This window comes from Ammospiza nelsoni, chromosome 4, assembly GCF_027579445.1.
Source record: "Ammospiza nelsoni isolate bAmmNel1 chromosome 4, bAmmNel1.pri, whole genome shotgun sequence".
NCBI lineage: Eukaryota > Metazoa > Chordata > Aves > Passeriformes > Passerellidae > Ammospiza > Ammospiza nelsoni.
The window spans coordinates 72,885,386-72,910,076 of record NC_080636.1 but is presented as its reverse complement, the minus strand read 5'-3'; the positions used below and the strand labels follow the sequence as shown (position 1 = coordinate 72,910,076).

At 37.2% G+C, this 24,691-nt stretch overlaps 1 long non-coding RNA gene across 1 annotated transcript; it reads left to right on the top strand.

The window, feature by feature from the left end:
- Positions 1-836: 836 nt before the first annotated feature.
- Positions 837-15,667, top strand: LOC132072756 (uncharacterized). Its single transcript, XR_009418381.1, has 4 exons — positions 837-907; positions 11,154-11,380; positions 15,273-15,339; positions 15,522-15,667. It is a non-coding gene; the product is annotated as an uncharacterized LOC132072756 (long non-coding RNA).
- The last annotated feature ends 9,024 nt before the right edge of the window (positions 15,668-24,691 follow it).

Sequence of the window (24,691 nt, the reverse complement as noted above, 5' to 3'; positions counted from 1 at the left end):
AATGACTTTGAAATAGCAGGGACTTTGGATAGAGTTTTCAAAACAAAGTATTATTTATTGATCTTTAGGAACATAATAATCCTGGAAGATGGTTAAATAACAAAAGCTGATGTATGAGTTTTCTGAATTAAATTGCAGCAGGTTGGCTAATATTTAATATATTTGAGCAACCAACAGTGGGATTTAGAGATACATTTTTCTCTGTTGCACATTCTTTTCAAGACTGACTTCCTATTTGGAACTTTGTATAAATCCATCTCTTTTGAGCATGTTTTATCTATCTCAAGGTCTTTTCCAGAAGGTTTTTTAAGATCATGATGAGGAATTTTAAATCTGATCAGACTGTTTTACACAATTGATCCAGACAGGATATAAAAATCTCATGGTAAATATTCTTTTTGACCAGCTGGATAGCACACACTTTAAATAGTCACTGCTAGTTTTCTGCATAATCTAATGCTCAGATTAAATTCTGGAGTTCAACATTTGGATTCACAGAGCTAGCTGAACAGACACATTCATCACACTAGTTTGAATTCAAACCATCTTATAGAAAAAAATAATAAGTATAATTCACTCAGAGTCCTAATCCTGTTCCTCACTGGGCTGAGACATAGCCCTGAGAAAAACTCTTCATAGAAGACATGTGGATTGTAGTGGGATAGAATGTAAGAAAATGAAGATAGTGTGGAAAGTAATCTCACCCCTAAGGAGTTGCAGCTGGGCCAATTATCAAAGATTAGGATCAGGCCTGACTTTAACAGGCCACAGCTGTAACCAGTGAGAAGAAGAGTGCTGTAAAAGAGTGGGGTGGCTGGTTGAGAAGGGAACTGGAGTCAGTTGGCTGCTTTGTGAAGAAGGAAGAGGCAGTGCTCTGAGTAGCTGTCTACGGGGAATCACCAAGAAGGTATGAAACTTGTGCAATAGGAGACAACAGTAGAGAAGACATGTTGTGTTATTGCTCTGGTGTATCTTTCTGAATCAGTTGTCTCTATGGGGCCAGACTAACTAATGGCATTGAAGCCTGGCTTTGCATCCTGCTTCCTTTCCTTGGGAAGCTGGGAATAACATTTCACTGTATTAGCATATTTCTGAGCCTGAGAAGGAGGCAGATACATCAGCTTTAAAGTAAGAATTACTTTGGACAAATTAAGTCTCATATTTTAATAGGTTTTAGCATCAGAATCATATTAATGACTGAATAGTGAGACATTTAGTTCACAGATTGACTTGAAATCACCTAGGTAAAGCAAGTAATTTTTATATGCTTTTTTTTTTGAGGGAGAGAATCCCTAGCATGAAAAAGCAACAGCTAGCAGCAGAGTAGTGAAGTATCAGTTAAAATTTTCCTTAGAAAAAACCTGAGAAATTTGCTGAAAAAACAAATATTGCTGTTGGCTCAAACTTGTCCCAGAGGACTCTGGCTAAAATAACAGAGCTGTTTAATTATTCTGAAATTGATTTATACACAGATTTATGCAGCTGGGAATTTTGCAGGGCTCTGCACTGTGGCAAGCAGTTGAATTCTGAGTAATTATTTCTCTATAACTAGCTTTCTGAAAGAATTGGGTGAATTTCTCCTCGGTCTTAAATGAGTGTTTGTAAAAGTATATCTAATATTTGAGGTGAATTTCCCATTTTTAAAATGGAATACCAGAAATATTTGGAAAATGCTTTCAGTCACAGGGTGTGACTCTTGGGGTGTCCTGTGTAGAGCCAAGAGTTGGACTTGATGTGGGTCCCTTCTAACTCAGCATATTCTGTGACCAGAACCAAATCAAATTTGGAGAGTTGATGTCCTTCATTTTTTACTATATTACTGTAATGAGCTATATCTTCATCCCTAAAGTTAAAACTGAAATATGTTTTTACCATATAAACTAGGATAGAATTATCTTGTTATGTGTAACATGAGCCTACCTTTTATATTTAACATATTCAGCAATAAATTGGCATCAAAATCCATAAAAATTACTTTGTAATGAAGCGCAGCTTTGATAAGTAGGTTAATTCTAAGTGTAAGCATATACTGATCAATAGTCAGTACAGCTCTTTCTCTGCAAACCCAACACTTAAATGTGTTAAGTTCAACACACATTTCAGCAGCTGTTTGCTTAAAAATACACCGGTGGAAGACAGACCAACAAAGGTCAAACAAATTGAAGCACTTCAACTGAGGCATTAAGGACAAGCACATAAATGTTGCTCTTCAATATGGCTGTAAAGTAAAGCAACGTAGGGAAGCCAAGATTACCCAAAAGGGCACCTGCAGTGGATTGCTCTTATGCCAGCATGTAGCTCATTTTCACATTACACTTAGTTGATAAATAACAAAAGACCTATAAACCATTACAGTGTATTTATTGGATTATATAATGCTGAAAACACCACAGTTTTGCATACAAAAATCTTAGCTATAATGCCAGAGCAATGAAGAATTAGATCTTGACCAGGCATATCTTAGAATACAAATCAAAAGAGATGATTTATTACGAATCCTATCAATAATACAACACTATTTAAGTCAATTTCAGGGACAACATTTTAATTATTTTAATTAAAAGGAACACTTGGCTATCTTGAGAAATGAATAAGCTTATGGTTTGACCTGTATAATCATAACTAATTGTTTTGACAACCCATAATGTCACCATAGAAACACAGTATGTTTATGCTCATTGCATTTAATAGATGAAGATGTATGTGGTCATTCATTTGGAGTTGTTTTATTCCTTCATTTTGATTATAATTTTCCCAAGTAGCTTTCAAATTTGACACATACAGACTGAATGTGCAGATCTGTGGTAGTGAATTTAATTTATGTAAAAGTCACAGAAGGTGAGTTTGGTTTAAATACTGAGCACATTACCTGAAAAACCCCAGGAGACCTTAGCAGAGTATTTAACAGAAGCATGGTTTGGTAAGCAGAGTAGAATCTGCCTTGTCCATTTCCTCTCCTTTTGAATGCAGAGAATAGTCTGTTCTTATAAAACTTGAAACATCTAAATCTTGGCTCGCTGTTACAGAAAAAGGAATCATTCACTGTGCATTTGATTGAAGTAGCCCTCCTGTTATCTCTTGTGTGAAATCCCTTATATCCACTCAGATATAAACACATTGGTTTAGTCTGAATCTATCCTGCTAGTCAGGAAAAAGGTGACAACAAAAAGAAAAGAAGGCAACAGAAGGTACAGAAGTCTAAAGCAAAATCTGAAATCGAGCTGAGGACCCTCCTGCTCTGTTACCACTAGCATTTTTAGTAGTCCCCTACACACTCTTCCTTTCTCTCTTTTAACTGGACTGCTCCCTTAGGTATCTATTACCATTCCATAGTCTCTGCATCTCTATCCTGCCTCCTCTACCCATCTTGGTCCTTGCTCTTCTCTCATTCATACTTATATAGCCCATTTCCTTGTCCACTCCCCTCATTCCTTCCTGTTTCTTTTTTACACCAATCTTTCCCTGCTTTCCTGGTATCACCAGCCCATGCTGTCCACTCTATTTCCAGCCACTCTTTTCTGTTGCCTCTCAAGTCTTCTCATTTCCTTTTCTTCCTGGACTTTTTACTTTCTTCTTCACTCTGATTTTCATTCTCTGTTTTTTGTATTGTGTCTTTATTGCTTGTCTAACTTCTTTATCAAGTTTCTGCCTGCTATCTTCCTGTTACCTCCTCTATCACCCCTTTTTGTTTTTATTTCCTGTTGCCCTACCATTCTCTACCAATAACCATGCTGCTCGTTTTCTTCTTTTCCCTGTTATCTTCATTCTTCAGTAGAAAATATCATTGAAATATAGGGCAGATTTTATCAGCACAGTTACGTTTCAGACCTGGTCTGCTCTGTAGTACAGTAATTTCCATTTCAGTGTATGTAGCCTTTTACTACTAATTCCTTTGAAGTGTGAAGTCTATTGTTCTGCTAAAATATTGGAATAATGCATTGTGGGGGGAAAAACCTATCTGTAATGAAATTTTAACTCTCTAAATCAACATCACAATGTCAGACAGGTATGTAAATAATGAGCTATTTGTACTACCTGTCACTGTACCTTATCTAGAAAATAATTCAGTAGTTCTTATACACAATTGTGCCTGGTATGTATTTTGATGTGTGATAACTGTAAAACGTTATCAGTGTCAGGAACTGTACATACTCACATCGTTTTTCACCTTAATGGAGCTGAAAGTGCTGAGAACAAAGCCTCACAACTGATGCAAATCTTGTGATTAACACGAAGTTTGAAGGATGTTGTGCATGGGAGAGTCTGCCCAGCCTTGTTTCAGAGTCTTGTTTCTGTAAGCATCTGAAAATGAGAAGGAAAAAATATCTTTAGTGTTTTGGAATTGATTAGGCCTGTATCCAGCTGGTTGCAGGTGTTTTTTGTGCCCATTAAAACTGAGCATTCAGAGAATGATAAGTACATTGCAAGAGTTTGCTAAATATTTGTTGTAACTACGTTTTCTTTCCTTCTATTTAAAAAACCCACCCTAATCTAGACATTCTGACTCATTTTATATGTTTGCAGAGACTAAGAGGTTCCTGCATTCTTGGAACATATGCTCAAACAGTTTTATCATCTACCCCTAGTTTTCTTCTTTTCCATGTCCATTTGACTACAAGGGTTGTCTACACTAGGAAGCACTAGGAAACCTCTGTTAAACAGACCATGGAAAATGATAATACCAGCTTTCAAACTGTGACTACATATGTAGGAAGCGATCTTTGTCAGTCTGTGCAAAGAATACAGGCTATCTTGGCTCATTTTGCATTTTCACATGAGATGAGGTAATCAGGAGAGGAGTTTGTGCTGTGGAAGGATGTGCCTGGATGAATTCCACATCCACTCGCTGGCATGAGCTGCAAAGCCTGCTCCACATTTCCTCTCCTCCACACTTGCTGGATGCAGTTACTTTTCTCCAACATTCACCCGTAAGAAAAAGACTGATCAGGATGTGAAGAGGTAATGCAACATCAGAACTGCAGATTTCTGCTAAAATTTAACAGTAAGCTAAGCGTAGAGTGAAATGGCAGAATGCAGTTCCCATAAGTTGTCATCTCTGCTTGCACTGCCCCTTTTAGCTGTCCATTTAGAAATGTCCAAATGCCATACAGTTGACATAGCATCTTAGGAATGTTGTATATCTGAGGGGATGTATTGCATACATGCAGAATCTTGGAAATGCCACATATCCCAGGGGACCCAGATGGAGCTGGTCCAAAATGCTCTAAACACTGTGAGGTTTTTTAGGTGCAATCTAACACTGATTTATAGAGGTAATTAGAAAATAATTATACAGTATTTTAAGCATCCTGACTGGATTTCTTCCATCACCCCAACTACAGTGCTAAAAGTATAATCAAGCCAAAGAATCTAACCTGGAAAAAGATAATAGACCAGGTATTGAAATGAAATTCTCCTGAACAGCAACAGAAATTGTTGTCTTCAGTAAGACAATTTAATCTACACTCCTTATTTTGAAATACACTTCTAAGCTTGTTTGTGGCTTTCACTTAGAAAAGTTGAAATATTTACTGTGCAAAAATTATTCAACAAAACATTTTCTCTTACACTTAAGCTTTCTATTATAATGGGAATGTAACTTGTGCAAGCCCTCTACAGAGGTGTATTAAAATGAAGTTTTCTGATATATAAAGCACTTTGGGATTTTGAAATTTGTCTTTCTCAAAAGAGATAAGAATGTCATTTTACATGAGTGAAATTAGTGACATGGTAGGTTTCCACTATCTCAGCTACTTATTGAAGAGTTAGTAGGAGCAGAGAAAAGATTTATGGAATGTATTAAAACACATTTGGTTCTTTAGTGTGAGGGTAGCCTGTGAACAAAAAAAATTATTTTTGGAATTAGTATTTTGTTTCCCAAGGTCTTATCTTGATTCTAGCCTGCCTTTTCTTGAGTAGGTGTGTAATCCTTTTTGGGTAGGTATGCAATCCTGCATGGCCCAAAACAGTGAGCAACTTGCAGAGTGCACAGGTCATTCTTCTTTCCCTTTAAGTATCTTGTGACCTTTCTTGCCTCCAGTCCAACAAAGCTCCATGAGAATACTTCTGTAGATAACTACTGTTTGTGTGTCATTGTTTTAATTTCTATAAGATGGGCTTTTTCTTAAAAAAAAAAAAAGTGAGTCAGTTCTTTTTCACACCATTTTCAGACTCATGCAGCAAAATTAAACTGTCACAAAATGTTTCTCTGCTTTCCCTGCTCTGAAATGGAGAACGACATCTATTTCTCCTTTCATCTGTTGTAAAGATGAAAAATGCCCTGAGGTTCAATATAGAGATTTAAAACCATAAGGAATTTCCTGTGAGCTCAGAAGTGGTTCTTATGTGTGTGAATATATGCATGCATGTGTGTAGGTGCATCCTGTGAGAAATGAACCTGAAGGAAAAATCTTAGCATGGAATTTTCTGTGTTAGCATCTGCTTTGCACAAAGGGGCTGCTTCATGCTCCATATTTCTTGTTTTACCCAGATGCCTGTATGAGTTCCCATGTTCCCTGTGGAACAAGGTTGGGATGCCAGTCAGTTCCTTGTCAGTAAAAACTCATCACATCACATTTTCACCTTCTTTTGCAATCCTGCCCTGGGGTTTTTCAAGTGGCTTCTGCTATGCACTAGATAACACACAGCATTAAAGGCAATCATTCTGAACTCAATGACTTCTTCCTACCATTCTGCTCTGCTTGAGATAGGAGATAGAACTGTTTTCATATTTTTCTGACTTATTGTCAGCTGAAGTTGAAGTTACTATTGGCACCTCAGTGAATGTGCAAATGTCACTGCTATATTCTCTTTGAACACACAAAGAACCAAAAACTAGATATCCTGGGAGCAGTACTTTTGTTTGTACATATTTAGAGTGATTAAGAATTAGGATGGCTGGCTTAAGTAACGCTAATTAGGAAATATGTGTGTGAAAAGTCATCTACTGTTTTTTTTCATCTGTGCAGGATGAGCTCTGCTTTCCATGATGAATCATTGTTGCTTTGCAGTTTTTTTCCTCATATCTCACAAGATCCCACGCAAGCTTTAAAAAACTCACCAAGAAGAAGAAAAAAAGCCAATTTAAATAACATACCCAAGGCCTATTTTCCTCCTCCATTTGCTATGAAATCCCAGCAAAAACATTATGTATGAGCAGTTTTCTATAGATCTTCTGCTAACTAGCTGTTAAACAAGAAGATGAAATTCCCAAGGATGAGAACATGCAAATACCCTAAAGAAACTACTTTTTTCTGAGGGATCTTATGAAGTTCAAGGAAACTTTATCTAAAGTTCCAAAGTACTTTGAGACAGAATATCTTCTCAAAGTATCCATGCTGCTGCTAGGGAGCAATCATAAATTGCAGAAGGCATAGATTTTCAGTTCTCACACCATTTTTATGTCTGACAGAGTAACTCTATCTGTTATATCTTGTTGCTACCCAAGAAGATTTACTGAGGTGAAAAGCATTGTATCCTTACTGAAAGAATACAGAATACACTTACTATATATGTGTCCTATCTAAAGCAGTTTATATTTTTGCAGGAGGCTTATACAGTGTATTTTGTCCTGACTTGAGTGATAAATTTTTGAAAGTTCTCAGGAATAATGAACTGGGAAATGTATTTTCCCCGCAAGGCTCTAATATTTTTTTAGCAGGTGGTTTCAGGATTCTATAAATAATACACATTTTTAGCAGGTATAAAGCAGTTTTGGAGACTGACTGCTAAGGGCAAGCTAATCCGTGCACCAAAAGAAGAGGTAAAAAAATCCTACTTACTTTTTCCTTAAACTTAGTGTTGTGATATTTTGCCAGAGGGTCAGGAAACAGTCAGGACCACAGTGCCTCAGAATATAGGCATGCCTTAGAATAGGGAGATGTGGCTTGGATAGTCATAATTTTGATGACAATAATCTGCACGAAGATAAGATTTTAGGAAAGAATTGGTTAATCCCCTTGTGCATTACAATATGCTCAGAATAAAATTATTGTTCCCAGCTGTACTTACTCCTGCCCTTTTCCTGTCCCAATAAAGGTGACTAGAACAATACATTTTGGGAGGTAAAAATAACTAGGAGTAACTTTTGATTAAAATTTACTGTTTATAGCTTGTGTTGGTGTCGAGGTGGTTAATACAGTTAGGTGAAAAATAAAATCTGTGACTTTTTTAATTAAACTGTTTTATCTGAAAAAGTGAAGGGAAATATTTCCCCACATTTTGCCAGTTTTCCTACTGTCTTTTCCAAGCAAATATACATCTCTTGTCTAGGAGCAAATCCTCTTGTGTAGCAGCAATTTAGCATAAACTAAAAAAAAATTAGAGAAAAGTCACTGACCAAGAAATTAAAGATTTTTTTTTTTGGCTTTACTGCAGTTGTCTTAACTACTAATGTAGATTTATCAGTATCTCTGGAGGTATTTAAAAGTTGTGTAACTTGATGCTTAGGGACAATATAGTCGTGACCTTGGTAGTGTTGTTTATGGTTGTACTTGATTTCCAAGGTCTTTTCAAACCTAAATGATCCTATGGTTGTGTAGAACTTATTTCAAAAACTATTTTGTTTTTCCTCTGCATGCACCCCCAAAAATCACTCAGTTGTTGGGCAGCATTTTAATTTTATGCCTTCTTCAACACCTGCTTGCTCTCATTGCTAAAATACATATTTTGTTATATGAAGCACAATTTTATAGGAAATGCTTTAAAAAGCTAAATGCCAAAATGGTCTTGAAGGGATGACAGTTTTGCAGCTAGACAAATGTGCTTTCTGTATTTTTCCATCTACCTCTTTACTGGAAAATGAGAATGTTAAGCAGCAGTAAGAAAAAGGCCGTATGGAATAGCTGCCTTGAGAATTATTCTTGAATAGTTTTGCCCCAATGAGGCCTTTCTTCAATACATCAACAAAATGCTTTTTCCCTGAGGCAGTTGCTTTTCACCAAATACTGCAATTTCAGGAAGCAATCTCTGCTTGGTGGCAACTTTATGATTTGGGGACTAGGGTGTTAGTAGCTAGGCTACAGAATTCTCCAGGATTAATTTTTATAAGTATGGTTAATAAGAAGGCAGCTTTTTGAATTTCAGACACAGTCCAAGAAAAAGCATATAAAATTTAGATGATCAAATAATTTTTTTATATTTACTAAACTGCATTCTACAAACGTTACTCCAACATAAGTTATAGTGAGATTAAGTCAAAAATAGGTCTTTACAAGCAAATAATTGCTTGAAGAATGATGTGAAATAGTCCCTGAAAAAAACCTACCTGACCTTTTAAATATCTTATAATCAAAACATAAATAGATTTTAATACTTCTTGTTAAGCTGAGACTGCATTTCAAACGGCATATTTTACTGTGTCCCAAAAGAGGCTCTGGCTGACAGAGGTAATTAATACAGGTTTGCTCAAAGCAACCTGAGGTATCACTGATGTTTTAATTTACAAATTTCTTAATTTTATAGCACAAACCAGATGCAATGGTGGCTTTACTTACAACTAATTACTTGCAAGTAATTTCTTTTATGATCTCTTATGCTTTTCCTTCTTCTGTATGCACACTTTCCCTCTCGCTTTTTCCACCAAATTAATGCCAAGCCTATCCCAGGCATGACCTCTGCTTCTGTTCTTCTAGCAATCCCACCTTCCTGCATGCAGCTACAAATTCCCATACCACATCACAACAAACACCTAAGAACAGTCAGGATGGTTATGAACTTTCTTGGTTTAGAAGATTGGTTTATCAAACAAAGATGCTTGATTGGTCTGTCATAATATAGTAATGAAAAAGTATTATAATATTTAATCCTTTTTTCCCATTTACTTTTATAAAATTAATGTTACTGCACACAATATATCTGACACTTGCCTACTACAGAGGTCACATTCCAAGACATGCAGCTGTCTGGCTCAAAGCTTTCCTTTTTCACCTATAATGTCTGTGCCTGTTGCTCATTAGTTCTATACCTAGTTCCTAATTTGGTAGATTTATTATTAGCCTTAATAGTTGATTTCAAATTACATTGAATGAATTTATTGTCTTTAGATGGAGAGTCTATGGTATAGTCAGGAGAAAAAACCCTCTTCAGTTTGATTTTACTGTAATTTATTTATAATTTTGTTTTGTGTTATTAAACTATTTATCCTTACACCTTTGACACCTTATTGGACACCGTAATCCTTATGAAAAACTGTTCCATTTCAATCCAAATCATAAACCTCAATTAACTTCATGTTCTAGGCTGTCTTTACTGAAAAATGCCCCAGTTCTTTTTTTCTTATTATTTTCTTTAGTAAATTGACCACTTTATTTCGACTTCTCTCACACAATCCAATTGAGTTTTTTCTATAGTTACTTTGTTTTCATGTTCAGCCTTCATGTCACGCCCCTTTTTACTTTTTGTATTCTTTTTTCCTTTACAATATATTTCACTGTCTGTTTGCTGAGATTTTCAGTCTTCATTTAAACAATTTTTTGTTTTTAAAATTTATACTTTGTAAATGGAGATGTTTAATTGGAATTTTTTTTCACTCTTTACTAGTGTTGATGACCACATACATCTTTTCAATATAGTGTGAAGTTCTCTTTGACTACCTACTTTCTTGAAATAATGTGTTTGCTCTCTCTTCCTCCATGGCTTAATGGCAAAACAGGATGTCAATATAAGAGTCAGGGAACAATATATATCTTTGTATATTTTCAGGTGTAGTAGGAATATAAAACAAATAACTGAAGAATGTGTGTTTTCCAGATGCATAGTAGTTAGTAAAAAGATTAAAATGATAAAAAAAATCACTTTTTCTTCATTACTTCAGTAACTGTTTGCTTTTTTCCCCCCATGAATAATATATTGATGATACTTGATACCATCATGGGAGAGAAAATTCAAATGCTTTAGATCTGTAAAATTTGTTCTACAAGTGCCCTGAAAAGTATTAACACTGTGTACTATTATTACTCTGCATGTTGACACTAGGAATCTTTTACTTCCCCTAGGTCCAAGTAACTTACAAATAATGTAATGAAATTACTTAATCACTTGCCACTGAAATAAAGATAATGGAGGCACACTGGGGAATTTTTAGTATTAATGTCTGGGCCTGGATCAGGAGTGTGCTTTTGAAACACATCTCTTGCTCATTCTCCCCTCTTCAGCCTTGGCTCACAACTCACAGCAATCTTGGACCACGTGCAGTGAACCTCTTTGGGACAAAATTAAACTGGAAGTTGTGATCTGTGAGCCCATACAATGCACTCCAGCTACAACTGGGCATGCAATTCATTGAAGGATGTCCAAAGTAAATCAGCTCTGGTGTGCAGAGCACAGACCTCACTCTTCAGCTCCACTGCTCTCTTCCTGCTGGCCTGTATTACCAACTAAGGTAGGCAGAGCTGCTGATCCTTTGGAAATCAGAAGTACAAGGCTTAGTTTAAAAAATTCACAAAGGAGACCTTTTATAGGAGACTAAAATCTCAGTGTTACCCTCATGACCATATTTCTGCTCTTCCAGAACACTAAGCTGTTTTCTAAGGAGTGCTATAGGGCTTTCAGAATAATTAATTCTGGTCTTGTTTGAAAAAAAAGAACTTGTCCTATTCAGTTGTATAAAACCATTGACAAGTGAAGTACTTAGCTGATATCTATAGTATTTTCAACATTAGATTTAATGGGCACCAGTATTTAATTTTATGTTCTTAAAGTAAAAATGCTCTTTCAAATTCTTCAGGTCAGAGAAAGTGTAGGGGTGAGTAGAAGAAGGTAAGTGCAGGAAGGGAAACAAAATCTCTAAGTGATGTTATGTTAAAACAATCCCTGCATTCTAAAATCTCTGTAGCAATGTATTACTTTGAAAATGGAATCTAAGAAACTGTCAAATCATCAAATTAAGTTAGTTAATTAAATTGCATGATAGTCTAGTTATAAATGGATGCAGACCAATAGCATCCCCTCTGAAAGGCATTTGAAGCCTGAATACAAATGTTCATAGTTCTGTACTCGCTGAAGTGTGAGATAAGTACAAAAATCCAGTAAAAACATGGTCAGGAACAGAAAGGTTTATTTTTTATATAAGATCTTTTCTAGATTACCAGCTTTATTCTTTTCTAAATGAAGGATTGGCAGCCAGAAAATATTGCCTGAACTTGAAAGAATACACAGATTCTTTCATAGCCTAGGTAAAATCGTGATTGTATTGCTATCTTGTCCACATTATTCACCTATGTCTGTATCAGTGGCATGCATGCTGTGGAAAAAAAAAATCTCCACAGACTAGAACTGTGACCTGTTGCAGGGAATAGATTGTTTCTGAATTTTTGAGATGTAGTACTTTGGGGAAATTCGATGACCTTGACTGACCTTCTGTAGGACTACTAGAAATGTACTGCAAGATCAAAGCAAATTAACTTTTATATTTTGATTGAAGCTTTTAATTCTTCAGAATAATTTGCCCTTTGATTCGGAGTTGTGCTTTTCTTTCTGTCATGGATTTTTTAGGTTTATTAATAATGGCTGGAAAAAGTATACAAAAAAACCTTGTGAAGTTGCAGCGATTATTTACAATCTAAGATCTTCAGTGATTATTTACAAAGCCTTCAATTGTCCAAATGTACACATAGTGTGTTATTTATCATTTCTGTTGCTCCTCTGAATGATCAACCATCTTCCTTACTGACCACCATTTATAAATGATCCTGCACTTAATTTTTGCAGACTTCTCAATAATGAAAAGCAGGTTTTAAACTTCCAGAATGAAACACAGCACAGGCAAGGCCTGCCACTGCCATTATGGGGCAAAGGTGAGGTGGACAGCATGCCCATGGAGCTGCCCAGGCAGGGAGCAGCTGCCAGAGGACATGGGGATCTCCAAGGGAGTATTTGTGGATTGGGGAGGCTGTCTGGCATAGCTGGAGGGTCCATGAGAGGGGGTGTGTGGAGGAAGGCTGGAGGCCGGTGACTTGTGATGGAATAGGGGCAGCTGCCTGTCTGCTCACAGACCTGGGGCTGCAGGGTGGGCTTGGTTAAAGCCAAGGGCCAGGGGTGCTGGAAAGGCACGTCGAGGTTGGAGCTGTGCACCAACACAAGGAGCCCTCATTCCTGGTTGTGGGGCTGGGACCTGCACCTGCAGGGGACCTATGGTCCTCTGCAGCCCTGACTGTGTTGTCCTTGGATGAATTTTTCTGGCCAGGGGCTCAGACCCAGCACTCTGAACAGGGCTGCCAAGGTTTGCGGGGCCCTCAGACTGTTCATTCTCCTCTGTGTCCGTGTGATAGTGCCTGGGGAGAGCTCAGGCTTACCAAGAGTGACTGTAAAGGTCTGGGGAATGTGGAGAGGTTGGAGAGGAATCTGTTTTGTCCAGCCTGGAGAAGAGGAGGCTTTGGGGGGAGGAGTAACACCTAATAGCAATTGCCTGGACAACAAGGAGGCCATCAAGATGGAGCCAGGCCCCTCACAGCTGGGCAAGGTGGGAGGATGTGAGACAATTCTGCAAGCTGAACTTGGGTGGAATAGATAGAAAACCTATCCCCTCATGGTGAAAAGTCAAGCATTGGAATTAGTTGACACAGAGGTTGTGCAGTCTCTGCTCTCAGATTTCAAGACCTGAATGTGTAAAGAAAGCCCTGAGCAAAGCTGTCTGACCATGTAGTTCACCCTTTCTGAGCAGAAGGTTGGACTAGAGAGGTCCTGAGGTTGCTTCCAATCTTGCAAGCCTAGGATTGAATCATGATCCTATGCACTGTGTAGGAGTAAAAGTTAAAATAAAATATCTGAAATGCAACAGGATAGAGATGATCTGGCATGCCAAGTGCTGTTAGCTTAATCTGTCGTGTGTTGTCATATCACAATGAGCCATAATGTAATATGACTAAAGCAATCCAAAAGTACCTACAATTCACCTCCCAAGGTGACAGATTTGAAGGAAAGTACGAAAACCTGATTGGTTTTCTGCAAAATGAAAAGCATCATCTATTCTAAACACTTTTAAAATAGATTTACTGTAATAAAGAGTTAAGGCTGTAAGCTTTTGTGTTTTCTGCAGGATTTAAGTTGCAGCCCTCCCCAATGCTGGTTTAGCTACTATGGACCTTCTGTCACCAAAATTTCTGCTCAGCTATTAAGGATGTTTTCACCTGAGTGTTTTGTTCTGGCAGGAAAAAAGAGACACTTCTCACAAAGTAAAAGGTTTCTCCCAACTCTGTGAGCAAGGCATTACATAGGTTAATATTTGGGTTCCTGATGGGAAAAAAGCCCCACCCAATTTCACTGGTTTCACAGGAATAGTTTGCTTTTAGTGTTCCTGTTGAATCAGTATTGCTTTGTCACCAGAGTTGCAAAGAGCAGACCCAGTACACCACCTAAAAGTTATCATAAATGTGTAGTATTGAATTTTTTTTCTTGCACTAAATAAGAGTTAAGAAGATGAATTCAGGTTCCACATTAATGTTTAATTTTGCTTTGTTTGGGGAACTGAAATCCTGAGCAACCTAGTAGAGTTTGTGTGTCACTATCTGGATCTGTGAGGACCAGTTTAGGACCAAGCCATAGAACTTTGTCTGGATGTTTTAAGCTTACCTCTAGATAGACCAGAGTGCACATATCTGCCTAAATGATAAATTCAACAGCTACAAACCAACTGGCCAGTTACAGTGGATGCTCACAGCATGCCCACCCTCTTCTTTTCATTAAATGAATGGGAGAGACTGGCATTTAAAAGCGGTAAAGATCTGTGCCTGTCCCTTACAGACAATGGAAATCGAATTTTTGTGCATTCTTGAATGAGTAAAGGACTAATCAAAATATTCCAGGGTCTTGTGTGTTTCTAGATGGTAGAACAAACTAACTAAAGTTGCCATGATTTATGTAACATGGAACTTACCCCAGTAAGTTTTACTTTTTGTGATGGTAGATGGATGTATGCATCATCTGCATATTATTACTCAGAACAGAGAAATTACCCAGATAGGATTATGTATACAGTAGTCAGACTTATCTGTTTCTTCAGGAAATAGTTTTGTTGATTTAGAGAATCATCAAGGGCCCTATATAGGCATGCTGTAACCCATGCACTCGGAGGTTTACTCCACAGTATTAGCTAAAACAATTAGTGTATACATTAATTTTCTTGTATGTATGGGCAGAAAATAGTATAAGAGTCCTGGAAGTTTTCAAAGCTACTTGTCCTCAGAATTTTATTCATTCTTTACTGCTTCCACTATATGTATTTTAAACACCCAAAACAGGAGCTTGTAGTAATTTAACCTCCTTTGTTTTCTAAGTTTCTAGGGAGCGCCTTACTCAGAAATTCAGACTGAACTTAGCAAGAATATGCCATACATTATATAGGTATGATGGGTGTGTGGGCTATGTATGTTTTTCTTATTTATTATAATTCCATCAGTCTCATGTAAGTCTTTGACAACCTCAGACCACCCACTCCCCTTTCACAAATCCACATAAAAAAATAATATTAGTCAGTAGTTGTTTAGTGCAATCACCAGAAATGCTAATACTTCCTTCTTTCCTAGATACCTGTAACATGCTAGGAAGACCAGTTATTTTTGTGACTTGAATGACTAAACTGACTGGATCATTAATAAAATGTAAGGTCACCATAGACTCCACTTTTATGTTTCTCCTTCAGTTAGATGTGCATTAATTTTTCAAAGAGTAGTTAAGAAACCATATGTGCTTATTGATTTACACAACTTTAATATTTATGCAGATACACAGAGAGGTTCACATACTATTATTCAGAGAAACAGATAACTTGGCATTTGTTTTGCATTTTACTCAATCAAAAAAGTTAGAGAATTGCTTAAAAATTTTTTGGACTTCAAATGCTGGGTTAAAAATATTTTTTTCTGCTGGGCATGTGATAGACAATTTCAGAGATAGCATGGCTGATGACATATGCATATACACACTACTATGGCAGACACGGTTACTAAGGCATAGGTGTAATTGCTTTTGCCAGTACTTCACATTGCAATCAGAAGATGTACTGAAAAAGGATTTGGTATCCAGCATGTAAATGTCCATTCTCCATGGATTACTATCTAGCACTTGGGGTTTATGGCATTTTTACTGTGTTATGGGATGGCAGCAGAGTAGTCAAGGAAATAGGATGACCCAGGAGTTTTTTTAACTCTATCTCATTCATTTGTTTATTGTTAAATTCTCTCAAAAAATTAATCCCAAGAAAACACCTAATACTTTGCCAGCAATTGGTTATGTTTTAGTTAAAATGAAATCAAAAATGCAGGATGCTGTTTAGCCATCCAAATGTTTTATTTAGTGAGTGGCTCCACCTGTGGTAAAATGGTGCTTCTAAAGGACAGTCCTATGCTCCTGAATATTTGGAAAATCAGAATGTGATTCAGCTTGTGGCTAAAAGAGTATGCCACATTATGGGAATTTCTGCTGGAGTCCCTGTTCATTTAGAGCAACAGCTCTGTCCTGTGACAGCTGGGGAGTGGGTCATGACTATGCTCTGAAACCTCCAAACCACATTAGGCCTTAGTCAGTGGCCAACCTGTTGGGACAGTACAAGGTAAAAATGGTTTTCCTACAGTTGTGCCCTCCACTGTGATGCACAGAAATAGGAATCTGAAAAATGTGCAAGGCTTCAGGGATATAAAGCAGCAAATCTCCCCTAGGGTGCATAATCAATTTTTCCTCTCATCCCTGTTCTCTCTTTTAGTACTGACCAGAACAGAATGCTTTTAAATCATTCTGTCAATCCTGACAAATACTGGAGTTGGTCTGTCAATGTTAACATTGACTGGGAAAGGGTTTGCTTGCAATGTCATGAACATTAGATTTTTTGCAAATACATAATCAGGCAAGACTTTTCCAAAACCGTGTATTCACATTAGTGAACAAAAAGTGTTCTGATTAAAGCCAGTTTAGAACAACACTAAAGAAATACTTTCAAAGTACATTACATTTACAAAGTACTGGAAACGTTGGACATGCTGTTATGACACTGGAAGAGGAAATTTAAGTCTCTCAAATGCCTACATTTTTGCTCCTAAAACTTCCTGAATGCATGCAAATCTTGATACAGAGCTACATGAAGAAAACAACTTGAAGAAAACTATAGGCAATTGTTAAAGTTTGTATTTGGAAAGCATTAGGGGAGGAGAATTTTGCATATTCTTGAGGCAGTATATGAGGCTTGTTCAGTAAATGTTGTCATTATTATGAAAGAGAGTGTGAGATTTTAATCACTAAAATTCATGAACAATATAGCTGAAAACTGTAAAGAGGAGGGTCATTCAGGAGGACAAGAATACTGTGGGACACTTGAAGAAGGGTCATTGTTTGATATATTTTCTATAACACTAAAAATATGTTACTTCTCAACTCTTCCACTCCTAATGCCCATAGTTCATGAAAGCAATATATTAACTTTGAGTTAATTAAAGATTTTAATTTCTTGTTTATTTGTGATCCCTTTTAAGTCCTTATAAGTTGTAAGATTTGCTTTACTGAAAAGTTATATTGCTTCTTGATGACTCCACATCATAGAAGGAAACTAGGCTGGCTAGTTTCTAGCTGAAACTAGCCTAGCTGAAGTCTCAATTTAACTGCAAATATCCAAAAGTCTTTGCAAAAGAACCTGTCAAAAAGACATCTTCGCATTTTTTTCTTGTCACAAAATACAAACAGAAAATATCTGTGGGTGTTTAAATGGAGGATTTATCAGGATTTACTTAAAAGCAGAAAAAGGACCTCAAAGGGAAAAAATAACTGCTAGGATGCCTACGCAGGGATTACCAGAGTTAAGGTACTCTGAAAAAACATTTTAAGAATAAATTTCCCATTTTTCAGATAAGTGTGGTTATCATATTGTCCTGTTGGCTTTTTTCCTAATGGAGGAGTTTTGGAAGAACACTCTTGTTTTGATGTGGAACAAATTATAAATCAACTCAGCTGAACTTAAGAAAAAAGTTCTGTACTTGGACTGTAACTCCTCATTGAAAAATTCCCAGTGCCTGAGCTGCCCCTGTGCACCCTGGCTGCCTTTCAGGGCACCTTGACTCAGATGTTTCCAGCGCTCCTCTTTTCCCCTTCAGCCCACACCTGAGATGGTGGGAGTGCCCTGCCTCTGTGTTCCCTGTGCTGTTACTGGGCAGAGCTGGGCTGATGAAAGCTGTTCTCTGGCTAGGGGCAATCAGGCCAGCCAGTGGCTGCAATCTCAGGGCTCAGGCAGTGCCTCTCCAGAAGGCCGTGCCATGCCCTGATGGTAAGCGCCCAAACTGCAATCTTTTGCAGTTGAAGCACTAACAATACTCAATTCAGCAACTGAACTTTATGAAATTTGTGGGAAACCAGAATTGGTGGGACCTCTGGACCTGATGAAATTTGAATGTGACTGGTCAGTGGATTTAACAGGTTTATGGATTTTTATGAAAAAGATTTCTGAGATGTTTCTAAGCAAGATATTTGGGATCAAGTAAGATATCTTTGCCAGTGAAGATTATTAGGGGATTGGAGCATCTCTCTTATGAGGACAGGCTGAGAAAGCTGGGCCTGTTCAGCCTCAGAAAGAGACAACTGGGAGGGGACCTCGTCAATGTCTGAAGGGGGCTGCCAAGACAGTGGACCAGGCTCTGCTTGGTAGGCCCAGGCAATAGGACAAGAGGCAGTTGGCAGTAACTGATGCATAGAAAGTTCTGCCTGGACATAAGGAAGAACTTCTTTATTATGTGGGTGACTGAGCACTGGAACAGGTTGCCCAGAGAGGCTGTGGAGTCTCCCTCACTGGAGATATTCAGGAACTCTCTGGATGCAGTCCTGTGCCGTGTGCTGTAGGATGACCCTGCTTGAGCAGGGAAGCTGGACCAGATGACACACTGTGGTCCCTTCCAACCTCCCCATTCTCTAATTCCATGATCCTGCCTCTTGTTTATGCTAACAATAAATGTGAAATGGTCACAGCTGAAGAGCTGATGAACGAGCAGGCATGGCTCTTCACACACACATGCACTAACATTCAGTTTGTGGGGGAAGCTTGCTGTGCTGGGAGGAGCAAAGAGGAAATAGTGTTTTCCAACATGTAGGCTTGCAGCACCTGAAAGGCAACAGTTTATTGTAAAGGGCGATTCAATGGACTTTCTCTAGAGCAGTAGCCATGGCAACCCCTTTGCACTGGACCAGTAGCTCTAAAAACTGTGAGAGCTGAATGAATTTATACAGGATGTTTGTATGCATTTGCTAAATACATGAAGATTTCATTTCATGTTTCAAAATTAAGTTTCTAGTATTAGTATTTAAACACAGTCAATCATATAAATATAGGGGCATAATGTATTTTTAATCTTATAAATCTAGCTCTAACACTCTTTTCCCAGCAATGTATATTCTGGTATTTGTTAAGTCAGACTCTGTTATTAACTGAATCTGCATTCAATCTGTCAAGCAATTGAAAAAGGAATCCAACTTATAATTTTCTCAACCCACTTCTCTGTGTATGACTCCTTGTGAAACTGTCTCAGGATGTTACTTACAGGCAGCCACCATTCAGTATTGTCCATGACTTCTGTAATGTGAAGCCCTTATTCATCCTTAAGACTCCCTGCCATATGAAAAGAAAATTACATTACTGTTGATGCATGCAACCAACCTGCATAAAATCTGCCTTATTCCTGATTACTAGAGCTGTCATTAAAAAAGGAGCCCTGAAGTGAATGAACAGAAAGAAATTTTATTTCTCCTACTGTTGTAAATGTAGTGTGAACAAGGGACCAGAAATTTTCTGAATGTATTTGTTCTGATAATCCATTTTTTTAACATTCTATTTCTAGGGTTTTCTGCTTTGTGCAGGAGGTAATTGGCAAAACACTTCTGTATTTTGTTTAATACTGACAATTACCATTGAAGAAAAAAAAAAATTGGACTCTATAGAAATATCTCCATTTCACTCCAATGATAGTCCTTGAGATAGGATTGTTATTTTTATGAGACATTTTTAATCTTTTATTCTCCTACGGTTAAAGAATCTTTAACACACAACAACTTTTATCATCCAAAAGTAATTTATATTTAGCAGGAATATTTAATTATTGCCTAAAAAATAAAACTCCAAATCAAATACAGTGATTTATGCCTAATCTGCCTGAAAATTTTGCTTGTTCCCTTTTATGAGCTAGACAACAACCACTGTTTGAAATTCTTAGTTTGTTTCATTTTTTATTTTCCTAATAGTCTTCAATGGTTTCTACTGTAATCAAGAAATAGAAAACAATTGAAAATATTTAATGGTGGAAACCCCTTTAGTTAGAGGTAAAAAATGGAACTTTCAGAATTTTTCATCTTGCATCTGAAGTAAATATCCAACAAAGCTTTTAACTTCAGATAATTTTTCTATACTTATGCAATATCTCATTTATGTTTTTATTTTACTTCCATGGAAATTTAGATGTTTTGCTTTCAGAAAGGTGCATTCCCCACTCATGCATTCAAGTGATAGCTGCACGGAGCGATGATTTGGAAATGTAAGATCTCAGTTGTTAGCAGAAATAAAAAGTCACCTTTTGTTTTGTGAAGCAGGATTTTGAGGGCTAAAGATGTCTGGGGTGGATATCAGGCGGCGTTTCCTTGTTTGTTAGAGCTTATGAAATGTGAATTCACTTGCTTTGGCTGCTCCTTTGATGCTCTGTGTGACAGTGATGTTGATCGTAAAACCTACGGATATATAGGAGAGGAAAATGGCCAGGGAGGCATGCAGAAAGCTTCTGCTGATTGTGCTCCTTCACCAGTCAGCATCTGTTAAAAATAAATCAGTCCAAAAAAAAGCAAACTTGAAATGGGATTCTAAGTCATAAACAAACTAATCTGCTTGTGTGTGCTCATGTGCATACCAAGTAGGGATACCAAGTTCTCCTTGAATCTGAAAAACACCGTGAATTGGCATGCACAGGAAGTTGACAACTAATTCTTTTAGCTGATATTTGTCTTACAATAGCATAGAAGACTCCCACATAGGAATTACTGACAGATAATACAATGGAATTCCTATCCAAGCATTTTATACACAAAGTACCAGCTTGTGGGATAGCTCCACACCTCCTGAATTAGACATTCTGCATAGAAACCTTTGTGCCATTAAAAAAGCATATGCATGCAGGGTCTGTGGCTTTGCATGTGATAAAAGTCAAATCCATCCTCCACATGTCCCACCTGCATATCAGGGCCTGACAGGATTGTCCTACAGGACCACCAACATGGCATGTTTTGATAATTTCCTTCAGATTTGGACTGTAACAGCTCCTGTGACCACAGTAGCTATAATTATACTGCTTTTATTTTGAGTTTTTGTTGCAGGAAGCTGCAATATACTTGGCTGTGTATTGTGGTAACGCAAGTCACATTTTCTTAGCATCAAAATTATTTACGGATTCCTTTTTGACCTAACCTGGCTTTGCTTTTTATTGCATGCGAATGAGACATTTTGATGTAAAGCATGGTAATACATTGGAGAGGCTATGCTGAATAAACTATTTTACACAGAGTTAAACCCCAGCAGGTTTAAGGCTTTTGTCACTTTGGTTTTGATAAAAAATAATTATGTATGTCTTCCTTGATTTTTCTGTCACAATGAAGAACACAGAACTCAAATTTGCCAGCTGGACCCTTTAGTCAGACTGTGTCAAGGATTTTATTTACCACTGTGATTGAAAACTCTTTCTTTTCTGCCTTAGGGCTTCTATGCATAATTTTGACAACTTGTTCTTTATCAAACAAATTGTGTCAATCTTTAAAACTGCTGTTTTCCTTATTTACTTGCAAGGTTTGAATATCCAGCTCCAAGAGGAAAGGAAAAGCCACATGAAAGAAAAATGTCAAGGTAATTTAAAACCAGAGGGAAGAGGTTTATCTTTTCCAGGTCTTTACAAGCTTTGCTCTGCACTCCTGTATTGCTTTTTAGTTATAGCCCTTTGTGTTTCCTTTGGGCTGTGTTGGTGCAATACTCACAGTGCTCTACCTCATGTTCCACTTGTTTCCACCAAAGCAAGAGGAAATCATTGTGTTTCATATGCATATAATTTCAAATCCATCAGATAAACTCCTTATTTAGTGGGCTTTCTTACCACTTTCCTTGCACAGGACTTCTTGTCTGCCTCATTACAAAGTTTTCAGTAAAGCTAAGAGTAGTGTTTTTGATCCTAAAAAAATCTTACTTGGTCTGGAACCCCATGCACAGTGGTACTGCCAGTTGTATAATTAATGAGTAACTGACTGGTTATTCTGTGGTGATAACTGAGGAAAAGAAGTGTATAATGGTCCGAAGTTGAGATCGTTGAGAAAGCATTGATTTATGCACCGACCTTTCATAGATTTTATTGGAGAATTTCCTTTTGAAGTAAGGACGTGTTCCTGAATTAGGGTGGTTCCTGTTCTGAAATTGTTCAGGATCTGGCAACCTGCAGCATTGATATGTTGAGTTATCTGTAAAAAGAAGATAGCTTGGCTACCACAAGTATTCTCAGTTACAAATTAGCCATGGCTTGTGTGAGCTAGTTCACTGTACATTTGAGAGCACAAGCATTGCATAGTAAATTAGCTTGTATGGAGACCTAATCTGCCACAGATTAACTGCTTCTGATGCCCAAACCTGTGGTTTAGGTGTGCTCCTTGTAAGTCATTGACCTTTGAGCTGTACTTCAAAAGCAGCTTAATTGGGAGGCCAAAATGCTGAAGAAGTATTCTTTGAGGAAGCAATTGGGTGTTTTTATTATTGCATCTTTTTGGTAGTGTTCCTGTCTTAGGAAAGATCTGAAACATCATGGAATGGTGATTGGATTTGGTTTTGTAGCTAAGAATTGATTTCAACAGATCACTCTTGGAATTTTAAACATAAATTTTGAAACATAAATAAAACTGAAATCAGTATAAGGGAGAACCACAGTTAAATGGCAATAACAACTTTCCTCTGTTTATTGGAGTAACACTAGAAAGTATATAATGAATTTTATATACATCCAGAACTAGTAACATCAAAGATCATTCTGTATATGAATGGTGGTACAGAATGTATCACCTTGTCTTAAAAATGCACTAACAAAAGGAAGTTAAGTGTAGAAGGCAGCTGTAGAAGTAGTGCAACTATTTTGCCAGATAACAATGCATGGAAACTTAAGAGACTGACTCAAAGGCAAATTCTTGGAGAGAGTGCTACTGATAATGAAAATTTTTAAAGTCTGTGCTTAAAATTGCCGCTTTCCCTTAGGCATGTACCCGTCAAATTCTAAACCTATTGAGGAGTATATTATATAAACCAATAAAAACCTGTAATTCTCTTTCATTTTGCAGTTTTCCTCTAAAATTCATTTTTTATAAAGACTAAATATATATAATTCATAAAGATGAAAACTAATATTATCCTATATATATTAAAACTAATAAAACCAAAATATTTTTCTGTTGAAGGAGAAGGGATAGGAAAGAAAAAGAAGGCATCAGTAGTACTAGGTACAGTCTTAGAAAAACTAATTTTAAACTTTACTAACCATCAAATTAGAACCCATATCTTGATATTGACTCCATGAACCAAAATATCCTATTCTTGCATCATCAGAGTGATACCAAGAAGCTCTAGAATTTTCTGTGACCTGAGTCTGCTCATGCAGTTATATTCAGATGTTTCCTTATTTCTCTGCATGTCTGAGTGTGTGTGTGTGCATGCTTATAAATGTTTCTCAGTTTTTCATACTGGTGTCAGCTCTAAGAAAATTTCAAGAGCTAATACCTGCTCTCATGAAAAAGAAAACTTTTCTGATTTTTTTCCCCTAGTTCAAGTGAAAATTTCACATTAATATTGGATGAAATTCTGAATATGTTGTTTTATTGTATATTGCTCTTTTCATAGTCACTATTTGGTATATCTATTATATATACCTGCATTATCTAACTGCATGCACCGAATCTTCTTCTCATTGTTATTTATCACTGTTGATTTATTAGAAGAAATTCAAGGTTAGTCATTAGCAAACACCAGCCATACTTTCTTGCTGATACAGAATGTAGTTTTCAGCAGTGGGAGGAAAATTCCCTGACAGAATTGTCTGCTCTTTGAATGCTGCCCATAGAGAGGCAAGAAGGAGAGAGAGATTCTCTGAACAAAAGAAACAAATCTGCTTTGACAGCTGCCAATGCAGCAGTGCAGACCACACCACTTCAAAGCCGTGGTGCTCTCTCCCATCAGCGTCACTATCGGTGCTGCTGGGCTTTCTCTGGTCACTGCAGGGATAGGATAAGTACCTGAATTCTCAAGTATTTTCTATTATTCTCATTCCTCCTGGCTCAGGTGAAGACGTGGTGCAGAACTGTTATCTGCAGTCCTCCCTCACTGACAGAGGCAGGTAAATTTGTAAGCCTGGTCTGTCAGCTCGTGATAAAGACTTTCTCTGGGAAGGCAAATAAATGACAGGTCCAGGACATGAACACTAATAATGAAAACAATTTTAGCCAATATAGCTGATGTCAATAATAACCTATATTCAGCTATCTAATAGAAAATGTTATTTTTATTGTGAAATAGTTGTAATTTCTATTCTTCCCTTTTCAGTCTTGTGTGAGGAGAAGAAATGTTTACTGGCAATTAATTCTTTGACTGACTCTCACAGTCTTCATAGCTGTGTAAGGTAAGCAACTACAACACAAGCTGCCAAAATTGTGCAGTGAGCCATGT